The sequence below is a fragment of the Trichosurus vulpecula genome, chromosome 9, assembly GCF_011100635.1.
Source record: "Trichosurus vulpecula isolate mTriVul1 chromosome 9, mTriVul1.pri, whole genome shotgun sequence".
Classification (NCBI taxonomy): Eukaryota; Metazoa; Chordata; class Mammalia; order Diprotodontia; family Phalangeridae; genus Trichosurus; species Trichosurus vulpecula.
The window spans coordinates 127,872,046-127,884,315 of record NC_050581.1 but is presented as its reverse complement, the minus strand read 5'-3'; the positions used below and the strand labels follow the sequence as shown (position 1 = coordinate 127,884,315).

At 37.6% G+C, this 12,270-nt stretch overlaps 1 pseudogene; it reads right to left on the bottom strand.

The window, feature by feature from the left end:
- Positions 1 to 2,523: 2,523 nt before the first annotated feature.
- On the bottom strand, positions 2,524 to 11,883 carry LOC118832244 (annotated as a pseudogene).
- Between the last annotated feature and the right edge of the window lie 387 nt (positions 11,884 to 12,270).

Below are 12,270 nucleotides of genomic sequence, written 5' to 3'. Positions count from 1 at the left end.
GTACAGTGTCATTCAGAATGCTGAGATTATCTCAAATCTTGATTGTCATCTCTCACAGTAGTTATCCTCAATTTCAGGTCATCTAAATATTATGTAAGCATGTTTTCTGTTTCTTCATCCAAATATCTGATAAAAAATATTGAATAGAACAGGCTGAAGGCATAGTCCTGTGGCATAGTCTGTGGAGCCCCTATTCAGTCACCCCCAAAACCAGAGGTTGGCACTGAACCTTTAAGCAATAGCATTCCAGCTGTTTGGCAAATAGTAGGGCAAGACAGCCGGTTTGAGAGTCAGGATGCCTGACTCTAAGATATTCAGAATTGCAAGGGATTGTGTAGAGACCAATTCTTTTTACTTAAAGGTCAGGAAATTCAGTCCTTCAGAGACTGAGTGATTTGCCCATCTTATACAATTGGTCAGTGGCACTGCCAGCCCTGAAAACCTATTTATTCCATTATGCCAGCTTCCTCTACAGTTTTTAAGTCAACTGGCATCCATTGTTAAAAGTACTATTACTATGCTCAGGACAGCTGGGTGGCACAGTGAATAGAGACCTGGAGTCAGGAAGACTTTGTCTTCCTGAGTTCAAATACAGCCTCAGACATTTACTAGCCATGTGACCCTGAGCAAACCACTTAACTCTGCCTCAATTTCTTCATCTGTAAAATGAGCTGGAGAAGGAAATGGTAAACTATTCCAGTATCTTTGCTGAGAAAACCCAAGTGAGGTCACAAAGAGTCAGACATGATTGAAAATGGCTGTGCAACAAACAAATGCTAGACTAAATTTTTGCCACCTTAGCCAACAAAGATATCATGGGAAACCTTGTCAAATACTTTACTGAAATCAAGATAGAGTTGTGACTATAATAATTTAAGTTAACTCAACTTTGGAAACACCCAGCCTAATAGATGCAATACATAATAGTGTTTGGATTCAGGAAAACCTGAACTCAAATTCTTCCTTGGATATTTAATTGCATTACTCTGAGCCAATCACTTAACTTGTTTAAGCCTCATCTATAAAATAAGGTTGGAATCCATGACCTCTAAGTTTCCCAGTTCTAAATCTATGATCTCATGAGTCTATGAACATAGAATGAAAACATGGTACTATGAATAGACCACTCTTGTAGTCAAAAGACCTTGGTTTGAATCCCAGCTTTGATCCTTACTAACTTTATAACCATAGGCTAAGCACTTATCACTCTGAACCTTTGTTTCTTTATCCATTAAATGGGGTAAAAAGACATACTTTTTCCCTCATAGTGTTGTTGAAAGGAAAACACTTTGTAAACATTCCCCCCTCCCCAAATGACAATAATTTCATTGTTAATGGAGAACTAGTCTACATAAATGTCTACATTATTCAGGATAATGATTTATTTTTTAAAGTTGAAGTTTGAACTGAGTTTTTAACACAGATAAGCTTATAACCACAGCTCAAAATACTCCTTTCCTATTCTGTAAAGACTCATGCCATGAGAAAGGATATTTAAGAGCCTCAGTGATGAAGGTAAAGGCCAAAAACAGGATGGCTATGAAGTAATTTAAAATAATGCTAATAAAGCCACTTCTCCTATATCTTTTGCTGAGAATGGAGAACATGCTCATTCCCTAAATTATATTCTACTTAATTATCAAACTGTTTGCATCCAGATATGAAAGATTTGGAAGTCAATTCAAGAAAGAGTCATAAAGAGAGAAACTAGGGGCTCTGGAACTAAGGGGGAAAGTCAACAGTAAAAGGCAGGGAGGAGAATGTTTAAAAATTTTTATTTAAAGGGTAAAGTTACCTTCTCTTTTCTGCATGTTTTTTTGTTGGTTTATTCTTAGAGCCAAGAAAAAAAGATTTATTCTTTTTGATTTACAGCAGCAGTATCCGTGATTTTCACAAAATATAAACTTTGCAATACCAATTGGCTCCATCAGTAATGGGAGGCTAATAAGAGGCAGGCTGTTAATACGTTAGATCTACCCAGCAGGGTTTCTTCTCCAGCTCTTAGCACCAGAAATCGTTTGTGTTACATGCGGTAAACAGTTTCTTCTGCCTTATTTAAAGCTCTTCTACATTACAATGCCAGGAAATTAAAAGATTGGGAGGGGGTGCTTCTGGGTTTTAGGGCCTAGATTTTGGTTCTTGGGTTACTGCAAATATAAACAGTGTTAGAGAAGTTGTGGTAAGTTTGGAGTTGGGGAGTTTGGTTTGGCTTCTCAAAGCTCCAAACACTAGGTTCATATGCCTTTTACATATACATGTAATATATATGTATATATTATATACATGTACATACATGTATATACATACATGCATGTATATATGCACATATATGTATGTGTATGCACATATATACATATATGTGTATGTCTGTGTGCGGATATGTATATGTCGTTTTCTGAGATACATTCAGTGGCTCATCACTGAGCACTGTGGATAAAACAATCCCTGTCATCCCCAGTGCAAATATCTTAAATGTCAAACAGCAGGGTCTGAAGATGGGGAGATTTTCTCTGCTGCATCTCACTAGGGTTGCTTGTTTACTTGGTGAATGGTATGGGCAAGGTATCCTATATTGCCTGATAAATCCCTTGCTATAGAAATGGGGCTCTCTTTTGTCATACATAGGGAGGATTCCTTAGTCAGCCATTCTGCATGCTCAGATTTCAACCATGTGAAACCAAACATGTCAGTCAGTGATGTGCTGCCAGTTGGGAGAAGAGCCTTTTTCTTTGAGGATAGAAACTAAGAAGGTTGATGTGCTAATTAAAAGATCTTCCATGACTTTTGGGTCTAGCAATCGTTGGCTTCTCAGATCAGGACTATTAAGGATAGCAGCGGCAATTCAGTCCCAAATGAGAGGAGGATTGGAACACATTGAACAAATCAGGATTTTTTTAAAATTTTATTTTATTTTTTTATTTTTAGTTTACAACATTTGGTTCTACATAATTTTGAGTTCCAGATTTTCTTCCCTCCCTCCCCCCCCCCCCCAAGACGGCATGGAATCCCAATATAGCTTCCACGTATAACTTTGCATTGAATTAATTTACACACTAGTCAAATTATGGAGAAGAACTGTGATCAATGAAATGAATCATGCGAAAGAAGAAACAGGACCAAAGAAAAAAACCACCCTAAAAACAAAAACAAAAGAGAGAAAAAGAAAAAAAAAGGGTGGGGGAAAGGCTAGTATGAAGTATGCCTCAATCTGCATTTATACTTCATAGTTCTTTCTCTGGATGTAGATAGCATTCTCCATTGTGAGTCCTTTGGAGTTGTCTTTGTACCTTGTGTTGCTGAGAAGAGCAAAGTCTGTCAGGGTTGGTCCTCATAGAATCCATATATCTGTGGTTGTATATAATGTTCTCCTGGCTCTGCTCGGCTCACTCAGCATTATGTCGTGTAGGTTTTTCCAGGTTGTTATGAAGTCCGTATCATCCCCATTTCTTATAGCACAATAGTATTCCATTACCTTCATATACCACAACTTGTTCAGCCATTCCCCAATTGATGAGCATCCCTTTGATTTCTAATTCTTAGCTACCACAAAAAGAGCCGCTATAAATATTTTTGTACGTATGGGTCCTTTTCCCGCTTGTGTGATTTCTTTGGGATACAACCCTAGAAGTGGTATTGCTGGGTCAAAGGTATGAACATTTTTATAGCCCTTTGGGCATAGTTCCAAATTACTCTCCAAAATGGCTGGATCAGCTCACAACTCCACCAGCAATGTAACAATGTTCCAATTTTCCCACATCCTCTCCAGCATTTATCATTTTCCTGTTTTGTTATTTTAGCCAATCTGACAGGAGAGATGTGGTATCTAAGAGTTGTTTTGATTAAACAAATCAGGATTTTCAATTACGATTCTACCCTATTTGCTTTATTAGCACTTTTACAAACTGTGATGATCCTACATATTTACCATATAGTCTAATGTTCTTAACATATGACTGACAAAGAAAAACATTAATATCTTGCTTGATGAAGTGGCATACAACCCAGACACCCTTGTTTTCCTCTCCACTGGCAAAACCCTGGTTTAACCTGTCAAATAAAACAAAGGGATTCTTTCGTGTGACAAAAAAATTGCTCTTTCTTTATGCTGGTCATGACAAGGGTCCTTGCCTGGGGAATTGTGAGCCTAGGCAAGTAGAAGGGTGATTCTCAGCCTTGAAATTTTAGAAATTTCTTCAATGACTCCTGTGAAGTATAGTAATAGTGGCAATTTGACTTCATGCTGTCATCTGTAAAGAGAGTAAATATAATGTCCTCAGGATGATTTGGGAAATACATGTAGCTGAACTTATAAAAACCTTTTCAGAAAACTGGACTCAACTCTCAATATTCCAGTTGCAAAAAATATTCTTTACAATGACAAACCATTCACTTTTTCAGCACATTCACTCAGGGTAGGTTCTTCAGATGCCTCACAAAATTTCAGCTGGTCCTATATACTCTATCTTTTTTCTTTCCTATACTCTGAGCCTTAGACTTAGGAATCCTGGCTAGAATGTCAGTAAGACTTCCCCTTATCTAGCTGACAGACCTCAACTCTGTGATTCATCTCATGATTTTCATCTCTTAAATGCTTCTGTATCCCCTAAAATGTGTTGGCAAAATCATTCTGACTTGGCTCCACCAGGAACTGGCTCTGGTGGAGAACAGGGTGGAATGAGCACATGGAAACTCAGGAGAACAGCCATAAGGAAGGTGTGAAGACCAAGGGGTAAGAATGCAGCAAAGCCAATGCAACCAGGCAGAAAGGCACAGTGGCCAAGACCACACAGTGTCTCCTCTCCCAGCCAACTGAAGATCTACTTTGATAATCATGAAGTGCTATACAAATGTGCCTTATTAATACTATAGTCACTGCTATGATTTGAAAGGGCATGAGTTTTACAAAGTGTAGAATGTTGTTTGTTTGAGTTCATGGTAACCGGTGGGATATACACATTTTCTCTGATGGAACAGCCAGTCTGATGAGGGTTCTGTAACCAGGCAAACTAGTCTACTAGAGGACTGTATATAGAAAAAGTAGAGAAGGATCAGATGAAGGGTCAGAGATCTTCACTTGGCTACGCCAGTAGAAATCATTGTCAGTCGATGAACAGGGAGTCACCACGGAGTTTTGGTGTTTTGTAAAACTCCACAGGTTGTCAGCTACTATAGTTAACTGGATAATGGGTATCTATCTGATCCAACCTTATAGTTAGAAACTTTGTCTTAAAAATGAGAACCACTCTATCAAATATAGGTTTAAGGGCCAACATGAAGCTTGAGTATTGATATCTGAGGGATGAACTTCAACATCCTGTAAAATTTAGACCTTAACTGAGGTATTCAAATTCTGTTCAGTCACTGAGGTTCCAGGTTTGTCTGAGATGGCTCTGCTTTTCTTGGTATCAAAATTCTATTCCTCTTTGATTCCCATGGCATGGGAACAGAGCTTTAGGAATATGAAAAATTTGACAATAAGTTCCCGCTTAATGCTGTTTATTCCACTATTTCTGGTTTGAGGATGATTCTGTTTCCTGGAGGTGATGGAAGCAAAACAACTCTCTGTCATTAGAGATTTTTTTTTTACCTTCTTCCACAACTTGCAGATCTAGCCCTCCTTTTTTTTCTTGTTGTGAACGTAGCTGGATAACCTTTTTTTGGAGGGGGAAAGTCAGGGCAATTGGGGTTAAGTGACTTGCCCAAGTCACACAGCTAGTAGGTGTGTCAAGTATCTGAGGACGAATTTGAACTCAGTTCCTCCTGACTCCAGGGCCAGTGCTCCACTCACTGCACCACCAAGCTGCCCTGACTTGAATAACTTTTTGATTAATATTTTGTTATAATTGTCAACCGGCCCAAACCAGCCTCTAATCTGTGGGTGGCTGAAGCTGAACAGAGGAGACTAGAGACAGGAGAGTCAGGAATCAAACAGAAGCTTAATTTCAAAGTGAAGGGAATGGCTTGCAAGCAAGGAGGGGCTCTAGACACATGCTGATGCCCCGCACCTACTGGGAGGACCTGAGGTAGTGTGGGGAGACCTTGGTACTTATACCAATGACTGTGCAGTGAGCTGTAGCCCTGACAGTAAGAGGTAACAGCACCAATGAGACCAGTTTGATTCATCGCAAGGCTTCATGGCCGGAACATGGGTACTTATATGAGCTTCTTTGATACTTGTCTGAGCTCAGACAACGCCTGGTGCTGGTCAAAGCAATACAATAATTATGTGATTTTGCCAGTTCACACTTGAATCAGGGCCTTGGTGGTTAGGCAAATGACAAAAGGCAAAAAGGAAAGAGAGAGAAAAAAACTAGGACAGGGTAGGATCATTCAAATGGTAAATGCAAAGGACTGTTGTTATGCCAAGTTCAGAACACAGCTTACTTGCTAGGCCTTAACTCTGGAAAACATGGTGTCTCCCAACATCTTGACATTTTCCCCTTTTGGCTAAAGGGAGGGGATCTGAAAGAACCCTTGCCCTTCGGGCCAATAAAGGAAAGGCAGATATAAGCCAAGGTGCCACAAGAAGCCAGTTGGGCCAGTATGAGAGACCTATCAGGGAAGTGTGTCCCAAGTATTATTGCTAGCCATTGTTTCCTTGCAACCAGAAAAGAGAGGAGGGCCAAGCATGTCGATGGAGAAAATGCCAATACACGCTTGAATCAGAGCTTTGGTGGTTGGGCTTATAACAAAAGGCAAAAATGAAGAGAGTGGAAAAATAACTAGGACAGTACACTCAGTCCTCATTGGGGGTCTTGGGACAGCTGTCTCATTTGGATGTCCGCTCCTCCTGGGTCCATACTAGATGAGCCTCGAGGTCCCTAGAGGGTTCTGCCTTCCACTCAGGAGCTGGGGCTTTCTTCAGATGGTCCAAGAGTACACACCCACAAGGTTGACAGCTGTGGGAGTATTCAGAAGGACCTGGTAGAGGCCCTTAGAAGACATATGGGTTGGCAATTGTGAGAAAACTCCTTGTATCAATCTTTGGATCTGAGTTTCTGGTCAGCATAACATAGGTCCTTGCTTAAGAATCCCTAAACAGCACATAGAGATGGTTCAGTTTCCAGGCATTCAGGGCTAGGTTCAAACAATGCAATAAAGTTTTCTCACTGTTCTCATAATTGCATGATTACACTAAGTCAGGCGCAAATCAAACTAGTTAGAAAGTTCACAATAGACTAGTTTTAACAGAAAAGATTTACATGTCACCAAGGTAACCAAAAACCAACCTCTTCCCCAAACCAAAACTTAAACATCTTGAAACAAAAGACCAAAGCAATACAATGGTTATTAGCAATATTAACTAACATCAATTCCCCTTGTATCCTAATAACCCATTTTCAGTGTTCATTTAGCCAGCACGTTTTGAGTCCCAGATGTCTCATGTGGTTATCTGGTCCCTGGATATCTTTTCTTGGACAATAGGCTTTATTCTCAGGATATCTCTAAAGGGGTTCTGCTTCTCTCTTTCCAAATCTAGAGGTTCCTAGATAATTCTGACTTAATGTAGTTTAGTAAATTTGATTCTTTAATCTTGAAGTTTCAGAGAATTTCAGTTTATATACCATTTGCTGTTTCTATACTTACCTAAATCCTGTACCTGACATAAGACTCTTATTCATAAGGGTCTAACTGCAAAATGGACTCTTCTGCCCTTTAAGATTATCAAAGACATACCTTAAAATGGGAAAATAATTTCACTTTCTTTGCCATTATCAACACAATTTATGTGTAAAAATATTAAATCCAATTTTGAGACCTTATTACTAAAAAATACTCAAAGCCTGAATTTCTTTATACATCCGTATATAGTTCTTAGAGAAAGCAGTCTAATCTGGTTGCTTTTCTCAAAATTTACTATTCCATTCATAGAGAACTTTTTATATAGCGTTTTTGTCTTATTACTTTGTGGAATCATTTCCCGTTAGGAGGATATCATCCCTATATTATAATTTGACCACAAATAGAGTAAAATTGTAAGATGTTCATACTTGTATCCTATTATAGTAACTCAGAGATGTTCCATCATCACTCTATTATGTAATTGATTCAGTGTTGTACTTACAAAACTTCTTGATTATAGAAATTTGTTATAAAAAGAAAAAAGAGGGACATGGTTATAATAATGTCATATGTCATAATAGAGAGAAAAACTCCCTTAGCCCTATTTGATTGCAGGCAAGAATTATATCTGATAGTCAATCATGTAGTCACAGGGTATCCAAAGCAAGGATCAGGATTAAACAGGTGGGGAAATTTCCTTTTCAAAAAGGGAGGATCCTACCTTGGGCCATGCCAAAATCATCCCCAAAATTTTTCCCAGTTATAGACATCCACCTTTAGCAGTTCCCAGACTATAGCACATGACATTTTCTACTATTGGCCTCATGACAATTCAGACAACTATCCCTTCAACATATTAATGATGAGTTAACTATCAGTTATTTGCTGTATGTCCAAAGCTTTAGAATATGGGTAGTTTTAATTTATAAGTAAAAGTTAGTGAAATTTTGCTATTTAAGGTAAAAATTCTTGGGACTGTAATTTATTATTGTTTTGAGATTTGATTACAGAATAGTTGTCTGAATTGTCATGAAGTCAGTGGTAGAAAATGTCTGTGTCATGTTTGTGATGTTTGTAGATTCTGTTACCTATTTTTTTCCTTTACTCTGGGATTACTTCCAAACTAGCTACCTTTCTTCATTGTCCTAGAACAATGAAACTATTAATCTTGATATTTCCTTTTAACTTTTATAAAATTTAATCCTTATATTTCTTTAAAGCAAATTCTACAGAGTGGTATCAAAAAACTTACTAGGATATTTCTGAAGGGAATGAGTTCCTAGAATTGCCACCAAGTTTCAGGAGTTCTCCCCTGCAAACTTAAAATGATAAATCTCCAAACTCCTTACTGAGCAATCTCCAAACTTCCAAAATCTGTCAAGATTTTTTTTTAGCAGTTCTGCAGTTTTGTTTATCTAATTTTATTTCTTATTACCTAATCTCCAGACAATTACTTCAGGTACGAAAGTTCATTAATCTTTCCCATTGTTCTAAACTCTTTGGCTACAGCCCTTAAATTTTTTTTTTCTGGCTGGCTGCATTTTAAATCTTTCAAGGTAACAGCATCTACAAACATAAACATGACGTAGACATTTCGCATTTTACGAAGACACGAACACAGACAAAATGACAAGACAGACACAAATAGACACAAATGGTTTTAACAAAGTGTGCAGTTACAATCCACACAAAAGGTATTAATAAAGTTATTATTTTTAACAACATTTTTTCTTCTTTCTATTATTGCTTAGCAGATCGATTAATGGAGTAATATATGTTTACCTAGATCTTGACAAAGGATTTGGCATAGTCTTTCATATTATTACTCTGGTATAAATGAAGAGATAAAGGGTAGACCAGAAGTATCAAACACATCACCCATAACATTCCCAAGTGGGGTCAGAATCAGATTAAAGTGTAATTGGTAAATTTTTGACCAAATAAAAATACAATAAATCATAGATAATGTTAATTGTGATTTTCTAAGTCAGCATGTGATCTGCAGGGATCCTTAAATCTGTTTTAATAGCCCCAATTTCTATCTGTTTGAGAATTGAGTCTATGAGTATTCAGCAGCTAGACAGTACAGATAGGTAGAGTTAGAACTAGAAGAATATATTGACTTGAAGAATAGTCATTAACAGCGATTTATTTGTTTCTGTTTCTTTGTTGTTTTATAATATGTTTCTAGCTGCCCCTCCTTAATAGCTTAAAAAATAAATTTGAAAGGCAGTGTTCAAGAGACCTCTCCTGGGCCCTGTGCTACTTAACTTCCCCCCCCCCCATGACCCAGTTAAAGGTGTAGAGTGTATTTGTATCAAATTTACTTATGACACTGGGATAGCTGTCACAGTAGATGACTGAGAGAGAACCCAAAATGATCTTGACAGGATAGAATATTGAGCCAAATCTTATAAAATGAAATTTAATCAAGATAAACATGAAATTTTATACTTGATTTTAGAAAATCAGCTTTATACCTACAAAATGGTGAGATACAGTTAGACAGTATATAATCTGAAAAAAGCACCTGAGAGTTTTAGTGGATTGCAAACTAATTCTCAATTTTATGAGCTGTCATTTAAGACATTTAATGCATCATTTCACTGCATTTATTAAAACACAGCTTCCTTGACTAGAGAAGTGATATTCCCTTTGTACCCTTTGGTCAGATCATATGAGATCTTATATTCAGTTTTATTTATATTATATATATATTAATTATATTATATTCAGTTATTATATTCATTGCTGAAGAATTGGAAATTGAGGGGATGCCCATCAATTGGGGAATGACTGAAGTTGTTGTTTGTGATTGTGATGGAATGATAGTGTGCTATGAGAAATGCTAGCCAATCTCATCAATGAAAGATACTCCAATATATAGAGTAATGAACAAAAAACCGTGGCTAAATGTTAAATATTTACTGAACCAATAGCATGTTTTAGGGTCTAGAGATTGACTAATTCAAGAGCATTAAGAAATCCTGACTATGATCAAACCAATGTCACTTTTGTTCTTTGATTTTTCATGAAGACTCTTATGAGTTAACAGCATTTTTCAGAATCCAGACAAGGCCATGAGAGTAAGCCCTTGTCTCTATGAGAATAGGTTGAAAAATTTTACAAAGTCAGTACTTTACAAAGTCAATTGTGGGCCATAAATTCTCCCCATTCTGCTTTTCCCTTGTTTTGTCCACCTGTCCAATTACAATGTTCAAAGATCCAAAGCATAGGTCAGGGAATGGAGGTAATTAATAATAATTTGTATCCTCACCAATTACTGAGAAAAGAAGAAAACTGATGAAATACTACTATCACACTTCATGGACAGAATCTTTCTTATGCAAAAAACGGGTGTGGGAAGCTAGTTTGCTTTTTGGTTTTTCCATTTTGTTTGCTCCATTCTTGACTGAGTTGATCTGAAATTGACTTGCAAATTTGCATCATCCTCATCTCCAATCCCACTCCAGGGCCTCAGTGAGTTGTAAAGAAAATTCTTAAGTAAATCTCGTTGGGATATAGAAGCATTGTGTGTCTGTGTTGGGAGTGGGTTGGAAGGGGAGGAGAGTCTTTTGTTCTCTTTCCTCTTATAGATACTGCTTTACCACAAAAATGCACTTGTTTGAAAAGGAGTTTTCCAGTAAATATAGGGGAGAAATGACTATGAGAACTTCATTAATTCTCTCCATTTTTAGAAAAATCTTAGCAGTCTAGAAATCCAATGGGATCCAAACCTAGGTTGCCTGATTTTCAACTCCTTATTAACTATAACATGGAGGCATTTCTACTAATCAAGTTTCCTTTTCTATCCTAACAGCTATTTCTGCTTTACTGGTCAGAACCAGGTACAGAATAGCAGTTCCCTTTGTTGTGTGTTAGATTGTAAGCTCCTTGAGGGAAAGGACTGTCCATTGTCTGTTTTTGTATCCCCAGCACTTAGGACACAGCCCATAGGAGCTTAATAAATGTTGAGTTAATTGAATCAAATTGTGCAGAGTAGGTACAATGCTGACTTTAGAGTTCAAAAGACTAGAGCTTGAATTCTACCCCCACAATAGCTTTATGACCAAGGACAGGTGATTGGTCTCTCTGGGCTTCACTTTTATCATCTAAGATAATAATGCTTATAAATATTATTTTATGTGTAACAGGAGCAGCAGCAGTACTGATAGTAGTACTAGCAGCAGCTGTAACAGCAGCAATAGTAGGAGCAGCCACAGCAGTAGTAGGAGCAGCCATAACATCAGTGGTAGCAGTAGTAGTATTAGCAGCAGCAGTAGTAACAGTGACTGTAGTAGTATCATCAGCAGCAACCATAATGGCAGCAGCAGCATCCTCATGTCCAATCCCACTCCAGCAGCAGCAGCAGCAGTAACAACTGCTGTAGTAGTATAGTAGTAGCAGCAGCAGCAGCTGTAGTAGTAGTATTAGCAGCACCAGGGACAGCAGCAGCAGCAGCAGCAGCAGCAGCAGTAGTTATCAGTAACAGCAGAAGTAGTAGCCACAGCAGCAGCTGTAGCACCAGTAGTAATTATAATAATAATAATAATATACCTCATAGTATTGGGTTTTTTCTTTTTTTTTAATTCTTAGAAAGGTAGTATGTTGAAACACTTAGCAAAATTAAAATACTCTATAAATGTCACAAATTATTTAATTCCTCTCGAGATATAAATGTCTATATTAGGTATATATTTCAACTTG